A 19,623-nucleotide genomic window follows, 5' to 3' on the forward strand; every position below is an offset into this window, starting at 1 on the left:
ACCGTGGTAACTCCACCTCCAGCGGGGGACGGTCACCGTGGTAACTCCACCTCCAGCGGGGGTCGGTCACCGTGGTAACTCCACCTCCAGCGGGGGACGGTCACCGTGGTAACTCCACCTCCAGCGGGGACGGTCACCGTGGTAACTACACCTCCAGCGGGGGACGGTCACCGTGGTAACTCCACCTCCAGCAGAGGACGGTCACCGTGGTAACTCCACCTCCAGCGGGGGACGGTCACCGTGGTAACTCCACCTCCAGCGGGGGGGGGCAGTCACCGTGGTAACTACACCTCCAGCGGGGACGGTCACCGTGGTAACTACACCTCCAGCGGGGGACGGTCACCGTGGTAACTCCACCTCCAGCAGAGGATGGTCACCGTGGTAACTCCACCTCCAGCGGAGGACGGTCACCGTGGTAACTCCACCTCCAGCGGGGGGGCGGTCACCGTGGTAACTCCACCTCCAGCGGAGGACGGTCACCGTGGTAACTACACCTCCAGCGGTGGACGGTCACCGTGGTAACTCCACCTCCAGCGGGGGCGGTGAGGTGAGGAGGAGCCGCTGCACATCCCCCATACAACACTGAGGAGCCGCAGTCACATGGAGCAGGAGCCTCCACAGGAACAGCTCTGATCTCACCCCACACTCTCCTCTCACAGATTCACCACAAACCCTCCCTGTAATCTCACCGGAATGGCGGGAAGCGGAAACCTGCTGCTGGCTGATACCAGAGAGCAAGAGCTGCGCACAACCAGGACGGAGCTGCTGCACTGAGAGCGGGAGGACCTGTGGTGACGTCACCGCCATGTGCTCAGGGGGCGGAGCTCAGGAGAGAAGTGGTGAAGGACCTGTGGTGACGTCACCGCCATGTGATCAGGGGTCGGAGCTCAGGAGGTGTGAAGGACCTGTGGTGACGTCACCGCCATGTGATCAGGGGGCGGAGCTCAGGAGAGAGGTGGCGAAGGACCTGTGGTGACGTCATCGCCATGTGATTAGGGGGCGTGGGCTCAGAAGAGAAGTGGTGAAGGACCTGTGGTGACGTCACGGCCATGTGCTCTGGAGAGGTAGTGAAGGACCTGTGGTGACGTCACCGCCATGTGATCAGGGGGCGGAGCTCAGGAGAGAAGTGGTGAAGGACCTGTGGTGACGTCACCGCCATGTGATCAGGGGGCGGGGCTTCGGGTGGTGATTGGCTCCGCAGTGTTTCCTCACAGACTGTAATGATTCTATAAACTATAAAGTTATTATAATGGTGAAGGAGCTGTGAGGAGGCTGCGGTCATGTGACAGTGATGACGTCACCGCAGCTCCTCCCCCTCAGGGGCCATTGCCCCGCCCAGATCTGCAGATGATCCCGGCACAGTCGCTCCTCCGGCTCCTCCTCCCTCTGACGTCACATAGTGGCCGCTTTCTCCAGTGATGAGGATTTCTCTGCTCCCGGAGGTTCTGTAAGTCCAGTAGTCTCATCAGGTCCACATCTATAGTAAGTTCACCTGTTTCCCCAGTCAGGGCTCGCTCTCACTTCAATCTGATAAAACACCAGACTGCGTCCGTACCCAGTAATCCTCGGATTCTCTGCTCAGCGGCGTTTTGTTTTCCAGCTCCGATCGGATCGCACGCACCCATATAATCTACCATCGCAGAGGCAGGAACCCCCCGTTCCAGTGGGGTAAGGAGCAAGCTGAGTCCTTTAAGGTGATGAAAGAGATCCTGTCCGGTGAAGAGATCCTGTCCGGTGAAGAGATCCTGACTGGTGAAGAGATCCTGTCCGGTGAAGAGATCCTGTCCGGTGAAGAGATCCTGACTGGTGAAGAGATCCTGACTGGTGAAGAGATCCTGGCCTACCCTGACTACAGCCAACCGTTCCTTTGTACACTGATGCCAGCAACGAGGGATTAGGAGCTGTGTTGAGTCAGAAGCAGAATGGCCGGGAGAAGGTGATCGCCTATGCCAGCAGGAAGCTCCGCCCGACCGAGAGGAACCCTGAGAACTATAGCTCCTTCAGGTTGGAGCTCCTGGCCTTGGTCTGGGCCATCACTGAACTATTCAAGCACTACCTGGCCTCCAGTAAGTCAGTACACTGACAACAACCCCCTGACACATCTAGAGACAGCCAAGTTGGGAGCCATGGAGCAACGTTGGATGGCCCGGCTGTCAAACTATCAGTTCACCATCAAGTACCGGGCAGGCCACAAGAACGCCAACGCCGATGCCCTATCCAGAATGCCTCACCAGTCGGACACTGAAGAAGTGGATGACCTGGAGGAGATTGAGCTACCTGCTTTCCACAGAAATGGGATGGTCCACGAGCAGCGCACCTCCAGGAGGTATGGTGGTAAGACACTAAACCCTTTACCTCATCACAATTGGAAGGAGACCCAGGACAGCGACCCGGTTGTCAGCCGTATCAAAGAACTGATAACCCAGGAAGGTTCCTCCCTGGAGAAGGACACTTCTACACAAGCCAAGCAACTGTGGAATGAGAGAAGCCGGCTGTTCATCTATAGAGAGAAGCTGTGCCGAAGGTATGTTAACCCTAGGACCAATGAGATAGTATGGCAGATTGTAGTACCCAGGACAGACATCCAGATGGTATTGGAGGCCTACCACGATCAAGCAGGGCACTTTGGCTGGAAGAAGCTGGAAACCCTCCTGAAGAGTCGGTTTTATTGGGTTGGAATACGGAGTTCCATAGAGAGGTGGTGCCGGGATTGTGGACCCTGTAGCCTCAGAAGAAAAGACTACAGCAGGCAGAAAGCACCCCTGCAGTCCATCAAGACAACCCAGCCCCTGGAGATTGTCGCTCTGGACCATGTCAAGCTGTCACCTAGCAGGTCAGGCTACTCGTATGCCCTGACCATGGTAGATCACTACTCCCGGTTCCTGGCGGTTGCCCCGTCAAGGATCTGACGGCAGAAACTGCAGCAAGGACATTTCAAGAATACTTCTACAGGCCCCATGGATACCCGGAAAAGGTGCTGACGGATCAAGGCCCTGCCTTTGAAGCCGAGCTGTTCAAAGAGTTTTGCCATCTGTATGGGTGTAAGAAGATCCGGACTACACCGTACCACTCCCAAACCAATGGGTTATGTGAAAAGATGAATAACATAGTCATCGACCTGTTGAAGACCTTACCTCTAGAAGAAAGAAACCAGTGGCCAGACAAAACTACCTGACCTGGTAGATCTGTACAATCATATACCTATGAGTTCCAGCGTACCTCATGAGAGCAAGACCCGGAAAGTTGCCCATGGACCTGGAGCTTGGAGTGGTCGAGCCAGAAGCAGATATGTCCACTGAAGAATGGGATACGACCCGACAGGAGCAGTACAAGAGAGTACAGGCCTGTGTCGAAGACAGTCTAAGTAGAGTGAGAGATAAGCAGGAAGCACCGTACAACAATAGTGCACCAGCCGAACCCTTGACACCTGGAGAAGTTGTGCTGAAACGCAAGAGAAGAAGCCACAAGCTTGATGACCAGTGGGAAAGGGAACCTTACACTGTGTTGAACTCCAGATTTGACAATAGGCAAACCTGTCTAATTAGCAAAGATGGAGGAAGAACAACTGCAACGGTATCAAGAGACCATCTGAAGTTGTGTCCAAGTCCGCTGAAGCCCCAGGAGGAAGTGCCTCTCACCGTATCGGAGGAGCCTAAAGAAGAAGTACTCTATACTGACTTAGGAGATTTCCCCGGCAGATTGGCCTCAACTGGATGAAGCGGTAATAATACCTGTGCTACACTTCTACCAACAGCCATAAGACTCTCCACTGCAAGTAAGACCTGTAAGTGCCCCAGAAGAGCCTGCTCAGGAAGGATCACCGGCAGAAGCAGAGCCAGTAGGCCCAGTAAACAGTGTACTTGCCAGTCCCATAGAGAGGTTAAGACTGTCTTGTAGTCCACCAACACATAGAGCGGAAAATAGTACAAGCATCCACACTACACGCATCCCCGTACTACTTAGGTCATCGCGTAGCACAAAAGGCCAAACCCCTGTCAGGTATAAGGAGTAAATAGAAAAACACCTGCAGTATAAATAGTTACCCGTAAGGGTATATATATATATATATATATATATATATATATATATATATATATATATATATATATATATATATATATATATATATATATATATATATATATATATATATATATATAAAGGACTCGGTGGCTGAGGACTGTGAGCAGCCCAAAAACTGTACATGTACATAGTTGCACTCCCTGGAGTGCCTCTTAGGTGACCACTGAACAAAAACCCGTTTGGCGTGGCAGAAGACGTAGTCTGACCCTGGATCACTTATGCCCTGTAGCCACGCCCAGGGCCTACGTTGAGGGTTTTCAGGCGGTTCCCTCATGCTGCTCACCTTCACCAGTGAGATGGACACCAGTTAATGGATCTCACTGAGACTTTAAGAAGAGTGTGTTGTATATAAGAAAATGTATTAATGTTATTATTGTATTATAATGTTACCTGTAATGTTCAAGAAAAGTGCCTCCCATAAAGGGAAGAAATGTTATTGTTTAACCTGTTTTTGCAAAAATGCTTCAGTCCAGGAGTACTGAGTTTTATTAGGGGGGGATGTGGCGCCCTGCTGCGCATTGGTGCCACAGAACCCAGAAGGGTGCATGGAAGGACTTCTCCACAAGAGGCCCTCACACATTCACACACCTCCACTTTACCACCTTAGACAAGCAGAGGGAGCCCGTTAGGGACATATATATAGAGAGGATGGAGCCAGGCAGCTCAGTTAGTTCAGAGTTGTTTAGAGATCAGTCAGACTGAGAGCGTGCTGACTCTCAGAGAGCAGTGAAGAGGCAGCAAGCTGGCTGCTGTGCTTAGGCGAGCCAAGGTCTACAGCACGTGTGAAGGCCTAGTGAGGCCGAAGGTAAGAGGAGAAGGAAGAAGTAGTGAGGGGACAGAGGAGCATACCAGGCTCACCCCGAGATATATACCGTACACCTGGTCCGCGCCTACAGGGACTCTTAATACCGAGCAGGAACCACCGGAAGCCCTGGAGGACTACAGGTCCCAGGTTCACCAAATGCTGATTGCAGTACCAGGGCTAGGAGTCACGGAGGCCCCAGCGTCCAGGGAGAGTGATCTCCAAAGAGAATGCCCTACCACCAGGTCAGCAAGTGCAAGAAGAGACAGTAACCAAGCTAGGTCTAGTTCCAGGCCGGCCAGAAGCTTAGAGAGTGAAGCCACGGATCAGGAGGCCCTATACCCGCTCACTGGAGAGAGTCCAAAAGTGCGCCTTTCGTCCGGAGTACCCTGGATCGTGCCTGCAATATCACCAGTAAAGGTACTGAAGCTTATCCCCGTGTTAGTGTCCGTCTTTGCTCCGGGACCGCCCTGCCGTCTCTCCCCTGCACCACCATCCATTACACCCCACGCTGCCCTGGAGCTAGCTCTACCTGTGGAGAGCCACACCATCCCTTTTGCTCTATCACCAGCTTCAGAAGACTGCTCCGCAGCGACGGCTCCCCTTAGCCGCATTTCACAGGTGACATCACGGACTTTCCAAATCCCCTATAAATCTATTCCCCTTTTTACTGACCGCCCAGGGTCACGGACCGGGCCAGCTACCGTGATATCCCCCAAGCAACCAGAGGCCCGACTGCCGAGTACCCCACGGCCCAGGGGGCGCGTCACATGCGACAGGATCAGAGCATGGAGCACTGATATTCAGCTCCCACTCACAGCAGAGCAGCAGCCGAGTGTCATTAGCATATCGCATCGGGTGCTCTCGCATCGCATACCGTACGCTAGTGGGACCCTGGCCTAAGAGATATTTTTGTGTCTTGCATAGCAGAGTTGTACAGATACCTGTCTTTACGTAGGCTCAGGTTCTCCCGGGTGCGACTCACCCTCAGCATCCTCCTGCGCCATCTCCTCCTCTCCATGTTGTTGTGTAGAGTTCTCGGCGCCATTTTGTGATGAGGGTCTGGCGAATTTTTAATTTTTTTTTTCTCCTTTTTTTTAATATTAAAATTTTTTCTTTAAATTTTCTATTGCTCATAATTTGGTCATCCATTCAAATATTAAAGTATTCACCCAATGACAAATGAAAGCAATTCTAAATCCATAACCCTTCTATGACCTGATCACTGTTAAATGGTACGATGATTATTATCTTACTTGTTTTAACTTCTGCTTTCTCACATCTCGCCTGCCCTTTAGCACATTCTGTGCACTCTCTCCATATCCACCCCTCCCTTCACGCCTCTCTCATGTATAACTCTGAGGCTCTACTGATATTTCTCACCCACTCCAAACCATCCACTACCTCCATACAGCACTCAAAATGTTCATACAAATTATTGCACCACCTGCTCTCTCTTTTTTCTCCTTCTCCTAGTCGCTGGCGACATCTCCCCCAACCCTGGGCCTCCCTCCACTAGCATACCCCACTCTCCTCCAGCTGCATATAGAAACCCTGCTAATCTTATTAACATTCAGTGCATGCCCTCTCCTATTGCTTTCCACTATGCTCTCTGGAACGCACGGTCTGTGTGTAACAAACTATCTTACATTCACGATTTTTTCCTCTCTAATTCCCTTAACTTTTTGGCTATTACAGCATTCAGACACCACTGCAGCTGCTGCTCTCTCGTTTAGTGGGCTCAAATTTTTGCATACCGCCAGACCTGAGAACAGACAAGGTGGAGATGTTGGTTTTCTCCTTTCACCACAATGTGCTTTCCAGGTCATCCCCCCCAGTTCCCTCACTTATCTTTTCTTCCTTTGAAGTCCACACCATCAGACTCTTCAAACCCTTCTCCCTGTGAGTGGCGGTTGTGTATCGCCCTCCAGGCTCCTCCCACCAGTTCCTGGATCACTTTGCCAACTGGCTTCTTCACTTTCTATCCTGTGACATCCCCACGCTCATCACAGGAGACTTTAACATCCCCATCGATGATCCCCTCTTCCAATCTGCCTCTCATCTACTTTCTCTAACCTCCTCATTCAGCCTCTCACAGGTTACTAATTCTCCTACACATGAAGACGGGAATACTCTGGACCTGGTCTTCTCCCGTCTCTGCTCGCTGCATGACTTTACTAACTCCCCTCTCCTGCTCTCAGACCACAACCTTCTTTCCTTCTCTGTCAAGAACTGTCTCCTCACCCGGGACACCCCCAATTACCTCACTTCTAGGAATACACGTACCATTAATACCCAGCAGCTTATGGACAATCTCCACACATCTTTATCCCTCATCTCCTCCCTCTCTTGTCCAGACTTGGCATTGTCACACTACAATAATACACTGAAGAGCGCCCTAGATGAAGCAGCACCGTCTACACGCAGAAAGACCCGACACAGACAACGGCAGCCCTGGCACACAAAGCAAATATGTTTTCTTCAGCGTTGCTCAAGGTGTGCTGAGCATCAGTGGAGAAAATCTGTTTTAGCAGAGGACTTCATCCACTATGAATTCATGCTCAAAACCTATAACTCTGCCCTTCATCTGGCCAAACAATCCTACTTCACCACCCTCATCACTTCACTGTCCAACAATCCAAAATGACTTTTTGAAACCTTAAACTCCCTCCTGAAACCTAATGCACAGGCCCCCACCACCAACCTTAGCGGTGAGGATTTGGCCACTTATTTCCTAGAAAAAAATCAACCACATCCATCAGGACATCTCAGCCCAATCTCCTCAGTGCCTGGATACCCTTCCCTGCCGCACTTCAAGCTCACTAGCCATCTTTGAGCCTGTTACAGAAGAAGAAGTTACCCAGCTCCTCACTTCTCGACCTATAACCTGCAACAGTGACCCCATTCCTTCACATCTCCTGCAGTCTCTTTCACCGGTGGTCACCACTCACCTGACTAATATTTAACCTCTCTCTTTCTTCAGGTATCTTTCCTTCCTCATTTAAACATGCCATCATAACCCTTTTACTTAAAAAGCCATCCCTGGACCAGAACAGACCTGTCTCTAACCTTCCTTTCATCTCTAAACTCCTGGAACACCTGGTCCACTCCCGTCGAATCCGCTATCTCTCAGATAATTCTCTTCTTGACCCTCTACAATCTGGTTTCCGCTTCTTACACTCCACTGAAACTGCCCTCACTAAAGTCTCTAATGATCTTCTAACAGCTAAATCCAAAGGTCACTACTCCCTGCTGATTCTCCTGGATCTCTCTGCCGCATTTGACACTGTGGATCACCAGCTCCTCCTCACTATGCTCCGCTCTTTCGGGTTCAAGGAAACCGTTCTCTCCTGGTTCTCCTACCTCTCTGACCGCTCCTTCATTGTATCTTTTGCCGGCTCCTCTTCCTCTCCATTTCCCCTTACTATCGCGGTCCCGCAGGGCTCAGTCCTAGGCCCCCTCCTCTTCTCTCTATACACTGCCCCTATTGGACAATCAGCAGATTTGGGTTTCAGTATCATGTCTATGCTGACGACACCCAACTATACACCTGTTCACCTGACATCACCCCTAACCTAATAGAAAATACCAAGGATTGTCTGTCCACTGTCTCTAACATCATGTCCTCCCTCTATCTTAAACTGAATCTCTCCAAAACTGAACTTCTTGTGTTTCTCCCCTCTACTAACCCAACTCTACCTAACATCGAAATTACCTTGGAGGGTTCAACCATAACTCCCAGCAGCACGGCCGCTGCCTTGGGGTCATATTCGACACTAACCTTTCCTTTACTGCCTATATCCGATCACTCACCCTCTCTTGTCACCTGCATCTTAAAAACTTCTCCAGAATCCGACCTTTTCTTACCTTTGAAACTGCGAAAGCTCTTACTGTCGCTCTTATGCACTCTCGTCTGGACTACTGCAACTCTCTTCTGATCGGTCTCCTTCTTACCAAACTTTCTCCTCTTCAATCCGTCCTGAATGCTGCAGCCAGGGTCGTATTTCTGTCCAACCTCTTCACCGATGCCTCCATCTTGTGCCAGTCTTTACACTGGTTGCCGGTCTGCCTCAGGATCCATTATAAACTCATCGCACTCACCCACAAAGCTCTCCACAGTTCTGCGCCGCCTTATATCTCCTCTCTCTTCTCTATTGCCCTACACGTGCCCTCAGTTCTACAAATGACCTAAGACTAACATCCCTCATAATCCGAACCTCGCACCTCCTTCTCCAAAACTTCTCTCGTGCGGCACCAGTTCTCTGGAATGCTTTACCCCAGACAATCCGACTGATGCCTAGCCCCCATGTCTTCAAGCGCGCTTTGAAAACCCATCTCTTTAAACGACCACCTCAACTACTCAGTAAATTAACTTTCCCCTGTCCCTTCATTCTAAATATTATTCAGAATCTGCTCCCTACTATTCATCTGTCTCCACACCCTCCATGCACACGATGACTGCACTCGATACTTGATTATTGCACTTATACATACGGGCTTATGATCGGATCATACAGCTTTATATGAAAATCCCTATTTATTATAATTGTCAGACCTGAAATAACAAGCACTTTGCACCTACTGTGTCCCCCCATTCCCTTGCAGAATGTAAGCGTGCGAGAGGCCGGACCCTCGCTCCTAATGTAACTGTTTAAACTGTCTTACCTTGTATTGAATTTATCGTCTGTACATGTCCCCGCTTAATTGTAAAGTGCTGCGGAATATGTTGGCACTATATAAATAAAACAATATGGGGTTTTTTTGCATTTCCTATATACGCCTATATATATTTGTGGCAATGTGCATTGGTGTAAAATGAAGTATTTTATTTGATAGTCAATATATTTTTTTATGGATGTTTTTTAATTTTTGTGTATATACACTGCTCAAAAAAATAAAGGGAACACTGAAATAACCCATCCAAGATCTGAATGAATGAAATATTCTCGTTGAATACTTTGTTCTGTTCAAAGTTGAATGTGCTGACAACAAAATCACACAAAAATCATCAATGGAAATCACATTTACTAACCAATGGAGGCCTGGATTTGGAGTCACCTCCAAAATTAAAGTGGAAAACACACGACAGGCTGATCCAACTTTGATGTAATGTCCTTAAAACAAGTCAAAATGAGGTTCAGTATTGTGAGTGGCCTGCACATGCCTGTATGACCTCCCTACAACACCTGGGCATGCTCCTGATGAGGCTGAGTATTGTATGTGGCCTCCACGTGCCTGTATGACCTCCCTACAATGCCTGGGCATGCTCCTGATGAGGCTCAGTATTGTGTGTGGCCTCCACATGCCTGTATGACCTCCCTACAACACCTGGGCATGCTCCTGATGAGGTTGGGGATGGTCTCCTGTGGGATCTCCTCCCAGACCTGGACTAAAGCATCCGCCAACTCGTGGACAGTCTGTGGTGCAACGTGACGTTGGTGGATGGAGCGAGACATGATGTCCCAGATGTGCTCAATCGGATTCAGGTCTGGGGAACGGGCGGGCCAGTCCATAGCTTTAATGCTTTCATCTTGCAGGAACTGCTGCCACACTCCAGCCACATGAGGTCTTGCATTGTCCTGCATTAGGAGGAACCCAGGGCCAACCACACCAGCATATGGTCTCTCAAGGGGTTTGAGGATCTCATCTCGGTACCTAATGGCAGTCAGGCTACCTCTGGCGAGCACATGGAGGGCTGTGTGGCCCTCCAAAGGAATGCCACCCCACACCATTACTGACCCAATGCTAAACTGGTCATGCTGAAGGATGTTGCAGGCAGCAGATCGCTCCACAGCGTCTCCAGACTCTGTCACGTCTGTCACATGTGCTCAGTGTGAACCTGCTTTCATCTGTGAAGAGCACAGGGCGCCAGTGTCGACTTTGCCAATCCTGGTGTTCTGTGGCAAATGCCAAGCGTCCTGCACGGTGTTGGGCTGTGAGCACAACCCCCATCTGTGGATGTCGGGCCCTCATACCACCCTCATGGGAGTCGGATTCTAACCGTTTGTGCAGACACATGCACATTTGTGGCCTGCTGGAGGTCATTTTGCAGGCCACCGGCAGTGCTCCTCCTGTTCCTCCTTGCACAAAGGCGGAGGTAGCGGTCTTGCTGCTGGGTTGCTGCCCTCCTACGGCCCACTCCACGTCTCCTGGTGTACTGGCATGTCTCCTGGTCGCGCCTCCAGCCTCTGGACACTACGCTGACAGACACAGCAAACCTTCTTGCCACAGCTCGCATTGATGTGCCATCCTGGATGAGCTGCACTACCTGAGCAACTTCTGTGGGTTGTAGAGTCCATCTCATGCTACCATGAGTGTGAAAGCACAACCAACATTCAAAAGTGACCTGAATAGCCAGAAAGCATTGGTACTGAGATGTGGTCTGTGGTCCCCACCTGCAGAACCACTCCTTTATTGAGGGTATCTTGATAATTGCCAATAATCTCCATCTATTGTCTATTCCATTTGCACAACAGCATGTGAAATTGATTGTCAATCAGTGTTGCTTCCTAAGTGGACAGTTTGATTTCACAGAAGTTTGATTCACTTGGAGTTATATTCTGTTGTTTAAGTGTTCCCTTTATTTTTTTGAGCAGTGTATATTTTATATAATGAGACTAATATGATTATATGAATGTTTGTAGTTTTCTTCATTTTTTATTTCATTGTGATGTCATTTCTTTGTTTTTGCTGGTTATCAAAAATAGGGAGGACTCCACATCTCTTTTTTCATTTATTAGCTAAACACAAGTACAGTAAATTCCACACACAGGGCAGTAATTATATATCTCACGGATATCTATCATCTATCTCGATCTTTGCACATCTAACACCTAAATATCTGTCATTTCTATTCTGCACTCTCTTCTGGCACGTGTCACACAGACGTGTGTGCGGATGTCACACTTTATGTCATCTGTGTACAGGACGTACTGACGTCCGAGCTGCAGGCAAAAAACGGACATGTCTGGTCCGTGTGAACATGTGCGCAGCCTATAGATTATAATGGGTGTACGTGTGTGTCTCCGGTACGTGTGAAGGGGGCCTAAAGGGTATGAGCACTTCTAGTATGAATTACCAGTAGGGGGCGTGACCACTTAAAGTGCCTAGGGCATCATGAATGCCAGATACGGCCCTGAGCACAGCCCTAATAAAGTCATTAGAGCTGCAGATAAAGGGGGCTCGATCACAGCTCTGGATAGTGGGTTGTATGAGCCGGAGGTTATGAACATGGGTGACGACACTAATATATGCCGCACTCTAGATGGAGATCCTACTAATTCATACAATACCCCCTTACATTGTCTTTTGGAGGAGGGTTTGGTATCGGCTGTACTTAATGCCAAACAAATAGAACGATTAAAGGAAAATCACCCACAATGTCCAATATTTCATACATTACCGAAAACGCACAAAGAAGGAAACATCCATCAGTCTAGAGTTACATTCAATACTGGCTGCAGAGAAGATTCCTATAATATAGTGAATATTACCAGAAAACATTTACCTATGTTATACACCGACAAGGATCCAGCAACAAGAAACCCAACTGACACGTGGAGGACAAACACCAAAGGTTTCATTGAATGTGGGAGAAATAAATGTGGTTTGTGCAAGTCTGTGCACAAAGCAAAAATGTCTGCATCTACTAACCATAATAAACCCTATAATATCCGACATCTCATTAGTTGTAGCTCCACACGCCATTGACACCATACAATGTGAAGCTTGTCTGCTGCAATATGTGGGGGGCACGGTCAGACCCTTACGTCACCGCATTGGGGGACACGTTAGGGACGTTCTTGGCCCCACAACACGTAATACATCTGCAGCATCACAACATCTCATACAACACAATAGGGATTAATCACTTTGTGGGTATTGAATGTCACCAGACCAGCTAAGAGGAGAGATTGGTATAAAAAGTACACCCCCGAGAAGCCTTGTGGATTCTGGAATTGGACCCCAGATTCCCCAGTGATATGAAGCTTCGTTCAGACCTTGTATCCATTTACTGAATTGTGTTTTTCCTCTTTTATAGTAATTATACATAATATACACATTATAGATGCAGACACTTCATTCTTCTATTGCACGGATGCTTTTTGTTGTGGACATATGATCGTCCATAGGGGTAATGTAGACATACTTGCACATGTCCATTTGGGGCTGGGGGTCTCCGCTGTGCATTAGACACTATGATGTGTATAAGAAGCCGGTTACTGGTTATTTATTATGCCATGAATAAGGACCGAACACAATTGCCGGTTCAAAACGCGTAGATTTTTTGCTACTATTCCAGGATGTCCTGTTTTTTAATGTTTCTATGATTTTAATTTGGATGTTTCAATAAAAAAAAATATTCACACTGGAAAACAAGTGCCGGATTATCAGTAACTTTCTTTGTCCCGTCCATTCCTTCCCAACTGTGATTTTTCATCCAAGCATTGAGAGATGAGCTGAAAGCAGACAATTTCTTCTATAGAGGAATGGCAGACATCGGTGTTGTCCACATAGAAAGCCTCTCCTAAATCCCATGCACAAAAAAGCCGCCCTACAATCTGGGACTTTATACTCTGGAGTGATGAGACCAAGATAAATGTTTTTTTTTGGAACTGATGGCTTCAAAACTGTATGACATTGAAGAGGTGAGGAATACAATGAGAATGCATGGTGTCTACAGTGAGACCTGGTGGTGGCCGTGTCCTTATGTGGGGCTGCATGAGGAGCTACATTTCATTGATGGTATCGTGAATTCACAGATGTTCTGCTCTATAGTGACAGAAAAGATGCTGCCATCACTCTGTTCCCTTGGTAGGCCACTGTTGCATTTCTGAAGAACAGGGTGACAGTGATTCTAGAAAACTTGGTGCTGTCCTTTAAAATTATGGAGGCCATACAAAATAATAGATGTAGTAGCTTTTGAGATTTTGTAATGAGAGTTATATTATTACTTTCATGTTTTGATTACAAAAAAATGTTCTATGAAACTTAGTGTTGGCAAAATTGATCTTGTGTTCAGTGAGCTATTAAATAAAATCTTACTCATCAAAGGGGGTGTACTCATTTATGCTGAACAATGTTTATTAAACTTTATAAAACATAGTGAACATAATTACACTTTCTTTCCCGTATGTCTTCTCTCATGTTTTACAAGGTATGATTTATGTATAAAAGATTTCCCACATTCTGAACATGAATACGGCTTCTCTCCTGTGTGACTTCTCTCATGCTGCACAAGATAATTTTGTTTTGTAAAGCATTTCCCACAGAATGAACATGAATACGGCTTCTCTCCTGTGTGAATTCTTTGATGTATAACGAGCTCTGATTTATTTGCAAAGCATTTTCCACATGCTAAACATGAAAAAAGTTTTTCTCTTGTGTGAATTCTTTGATGTTTAACAAGATGCGATTTATATCTAAAACATTTCCCACATTCTGAACAAGAAAATGGCTTTTCTCCTGTATGAATTCTGTTATGTGCAGCAAGAATTGATTTATGAATAAAAGATTTCCCGCATTCTGAACATGAATACGGCTTTTCTCCTGTATGACTTCTTTCATGTTTTACAAGGTATGATTTATGTATAAAAGATTTCCCACATTCTGAACATGAATACGGCTTCTCTCCTGTGTGACTTCTCTCATGCTGCACAAGATAATTTTGTTTTGTAAAGCATTTCTCACAGAATGAACATGAATACGGCTTCTCTGCTGTGTGAATTCTTTGATGTATAACAAGCTCTGATTTATTTGCAAAGCATCTTCCACATGCTAAACATGAAAAAAGTTTTTCTCTTGTGTGAATTCTTTGATGTTTAACAAGATGCGATTTATATCTAAAACATTTCCCACATTCTGAACAAGAAAACGGCTTTTCTCCTGTATGAATTCTGTTATGTGCAGCAAGAATTGATTTACGAATAAAAGATTTCCCACATTCTGAACATGAATACGGCTTTTCTCCTGTATGAATTCTGTTATGTGCAGCAAGAATTGATTTATGTATAAAAGATTTACCACATTCTGAACATGAATACGGTTTTTCTCCCATGTGAATTCTGTGATGTTTAACAAGATCTGATTTATAACTAAAACATTTCCCACATTCTGAGCATGAATATGGCGACTTTCCAGTATGAATGCTCTGATGTCTACTAAGATGCCATTTAGCTGTGAAGGTCTTCCCACATAGTGAACATGAAAATGGTTTTTCTCCTGTGTGATTTCTCTGATGTGTAATAAGATTCCCTTTATTTGTGAAGGACTTCCCACATTCTGAACATGAATATGGCTTCTCTCCTGTGTGAATTCTCTGATGTATAATAAGACTTCCTTTACCGGTGAAGGACTTTCCACATTTTGAACATGAATACGGCTTTTCTCCTGTGTGAATTCTCTCATGTCTAACAAATTGTGATTTATATGTAAAGAATTTCCCACATTCTGAACAGGAGTATGGCTTTTTTCCTTTGTTTTTTCTGTGTGTTAAAAAATCTGAGCTTTTTGTAAATTGCTTGTCACACTGAAATCTTGAATCCACTTTGCCACCTGGACTTTTGGTAATAATGTGAGATTGCTCAGGAGATGATTCCTCATGATTAGGAGGATTATAAGAAAGTGAAGCGCTGTGAAGTCCAGGAGGTGCAGGAAGGGTGATGAGGTTTTCTCCATTAGAGTGCTTCCTGATATCTTCCTTTTTACAGTTTAGTGATGAACCGTTATTCTCACAAGGATTTCCTATAAGGATGAAAGATAAATTAGATGTGAGTTTTTTCTTCAACACAAAAGAGATTTCTGAATGTATTTTCTGGATCTCACAATGAAGACCCTCGTCAGTGAAAGTACAGGTAATAAGGAGGACAACTACATGCCATAACATTAACACAATGACGGGTAAAGTGAATGACACTTATAAACTGGTGACATTGGCACAAGTCAGGGGTGGCAGAGATTAGACAGCAAATAGTTCTTTAAGTGGTAATTACTGATGACAGGTTCCCTTAATGTACCTCCAGTGCCATTTCACTCTCTCAAGCTTCGTATCTTGGCCTTAGTATAGAAAAGTGTCCACGTAATTAAAGAAGTTGTCCACTATTATTAACCACTTCGCACCAGAGCCTGTTTTTGCCTTCGTGACCGGGCCAATTTTTTCAACTCTGACCACTGTCACTTTATGAAGTAATTACTCTGGAACGCTTCAACGGATCCCCCTGATTCTGAGATTGTTTTTTCGTGACATATTGTACTTCATGATAGTGGTAAAATTTCTTCGATATCACTTGCGTTTATTTGTGAAAAAATTGGAAATTTGGCAAAAATTTAGCAATTTTCAAACTTTGAATTTTCATGCCCTTAAATCAGAGCGATATGTCACACAAAATAGTTAATAAATAACATTTCCCACATGTCTACTTTACATCAGCACACTTTTGGAACCAAATTTTTTTTTGTTAGGGAGCTATAAGGGTTAAAAGTTGACCAGTGATTTCTCATTTTTCCAACAAAATTTACAAAAACATTTTATTAGGGACCACATCATATTTAAAGTCACTTTGAGGGGTCTGTATGACAGAAAATGCCCAAAAGTGACACCATTCTAAAAACTGCACCCCTCAAGGTGCTCAAAACCACATTCAAGAACTTTATTAACCCTTCAGGTGCTTCACAGGAATTTTTGGAATGTGGAAGAAAAAAATGAACATTTAACTTTTTTCACAAAAATGTTACTTTAGACCCAATTTTTTTTATTTTCACAGGGGTAACAGGAAAAATGGACCCCAAAATTTTTTGTGCAATTTCTCTTGAGCGCGCTGATAACCCATATGTGAGGGAAAACCACTGTTTGGGCGCTCGGCAGGGTTCAGAAGGGAAGGAGCGTCATTTGACTTTTTGAATGTAAAATTTGTTTGAATAATTAGCGGACGCCATGTTGCATTTGGGGAGCCCCTGATGTGCCTAAACAGTGGAAACCCCCCACAAGTGACACCATTTTGGAAACTAGACCCCTTAGGGAACTTATCTAGATGTGTGGTGAGCACCTTGCACCCCCAGGTGCTTCACAGAAGTTTATAATATTGAGTTGTAAAAATAAAATTTTCACATTTTTCCCACAAAAACGTTTTTCATCCCTTAATTTTGCATTATCATAAGGGTAACAGGAGAAATTACACTATGAAATTTGTTGTGCAATTTCTCCTGAGTACGCCGATACCCCATATGTAGGGGAAAACCACTGCTTTGGTGTACGGCAGGGTTCGGAAGAGAAAGGAGCGCTATGTTGGCTCGGATAGGTTGCAGACACCATGTCACATTTGAAGAGTCGCTGACATGCCGAAACAGCAGAAACCCCCACAAGTGACCCCATTTTGTAAACTACACCTCTCAAGGAATTCATCTAGGGAAGTAGTGAGTATTTTTTAATTTTTAAATTTATACCATTGGGCAGTGAAAAAAGCATAATTATGTTTTTACCACAAAAAAAATGTTTTACCCTCAGATTTTACATTTTCACACATGGCAATGGGTAAAAATGGTGCCGAAATGTGTCACACAATTTCTTCTAAAAGTGGCAATACCCCATATGTGGCTGTATCGTACCGCTCAGCCATACGGCGAGATCTCGGGGGGACGGAGTGCTATTTGACAATTGGAGAACAAATTATTGTAGAATAGGCATTTGGATTTGGGAGCACAAAATTTTCTGAATTTCTTTTGGGGGGCAAGGGCCATTTCGCTTTTCCAGAGCCTTTCTGCTACCAGTAACTTGGAATATTTTTAACAGATGACGGACCTGAGTGGGGACTAGCTTTTTTTGAGGACTGAGTTGAAGCTTTTATTGGGAACATTTTACGTAACATTTATCCGGCGCTCGAGGCTGAGCACTTACATCGGGGTTTCCATCTAAATTTCCAAGTGATGTAATTCAGATGAAACCCCTGCGGGATCCATTCACTGTAATGAGGCAGCAGAGTTACTCTGGACTCCGTCTGGCCTCTGTTTAGCAGTGTCCTTTTTTTCTGAAGTGCACAAAACTGTGGCCAACCGCACTTTTATGCACGCCTAAAACAAATGACACCGTGGGATCACAGGCCAGACGGCGTCCACAGTGGCCTATATCTGCCTCATTACAGGGAATCTTCCGTCATGGATTCCGTCTGAATCACGTATTTCAGAGATTTACACGGAAACTCTGGTGTGAGCGCTCAGCGCAGAGCGCAGGATAAATGTGAGCAGAGCCTTACTGCGATCTTTGGGAGACATAATAAACAAATCAGTAGCAGGTGAAGAATTGGTTTTATTTTTTACGCCGTTCCTCGTGTGATATAACTGATTAGATTACTTTATTCTTCGGGTCGGTGCGATTACAGAGATACCAGATTTATATCGGGTTTTTATGACTGACAGCTGTCACACACTAAGAGACGCTTTTTTTTTGCAAAATCTAGTTTTTGCATCGCCATATTTTGAGAGCTATAGTTTTTCCATATTTCGGCCGACAGAGTCATGTGACGGCTTGTTTTTTGCAGGACGAGTTGACATTTTTATTGGTACCATTTTTGTGTACATGACATTTTTTGATCGCTTTCTATTCCGTTTTATGGGAGGTAAAATTAACAAAAACCAACAATTCAGGAATTGTTTTTTGAGGGTTTTTTTTATGCCGTTCTGCGTGTGGTAAAAGTGATCAGGCAGTGTTATTCTTTGGGTCAGTACGTTTACAGCGATACTACACTTACTGTATTTTTTTTTTGTTTTGGCGCTTTTACACAATAAAACAATTTTATAGAAAAAATATTTTTTTTGGATCGCTTTATTCTGAGCGCTATAACTTTTTTATTTTTCGGCTGATGGAGCTGTATTGGCGGATTTTTTTTTGCGGAACAAGATGACGTTTTCAGCGGTACCATTTTTATTTCCATTTTGCTTTTTTATCGCATTTTTTTCCACTTTTTGTTTGGCAATATGATGAAAAAGCATAGTTTTTTGCTCCGTTTTTTATTTATTTTTATTACGGTGTGCACAGAAGGAGTTAATTAGTGTGACAGTTTTATAGATCGGGTTGTTTTGGACGCGGCGATACCAAATATGTGTACTTTTTTGGTTTTGCATAAATATACGGATTTATTGGTGTAATATTTTATTTATTTATTTTTATTTATTTAGTGATTTTTTTTTTTTAACAGTTTAAAAACATTTTTTTTTTTACATTTTTACTTAGTCCCTGTTTGGGACATTAATTTTTATTTTTCTGATCACTGATGTCATGCAATGTAATAGACATATATTACATTACATGAGATCTTTGCTGACTGTTTCACAGTCAGTGTGTCCTGCCAGGCTTCAGCTGCAGGCTGAGCCTGGCAGGACACCATATATGGCAGATCTGGAGGCGGTCATGTGACCTCCAGCTGCCATAGCAACGCCAGGTCCTGGAAGGTATCAGCGGTCTGTCGGAGAGGTAAGTAAGACGACTCCCTCTCCTCTGTCTATCTTCTATATGCCGCGATCACTATAGAAAGCGGCATATAGAACATGGCAAAGGGTTAACATCATTGGGACCTGATTCAATCAGGTCCCGATGATGTCCCCTGTCACAGCTAACGCTCTGCACCGGAATCGCAGCACTTGCAGGACCCTGGGGGTCCTGAGCGCTGCGAGACCACCCACCGTTTTTAAACGTTGGCGCTGCACAGAGCCCAGCAAGCGCCGACGTTTATCTACAGTGGGCCGTC

General features: G+C 45.5%; 1 pseudogene; it reads right to left on the bottom strand.

Annotated features, from left to right (window-relative positions):
- The window catches only part of LOC141212366 (uncharacterized), a 288,826-nt pseudogene that overhangs the window by 243,734 nt on the left and 25,469 nt on the right, over positions 1-19,623 (bottom strand).

This window comes from Phyllobates terribilis, unplaced genomic scaffold (genome assembly GCF_046119375.1).
Source record: "Phyllobates terribilis strain yellow unplaced genomic scaffold, ASM4611937v1 Scaffold_171__1_contigs__length_4068163, whole genome shotgun sequence".
Lineage (NCBI taxonomy): Eukaryota > Metazoa > Chordata > Amphibia > Anura > Dendrobatidae > Phyllobates > Phyllobates terribilis.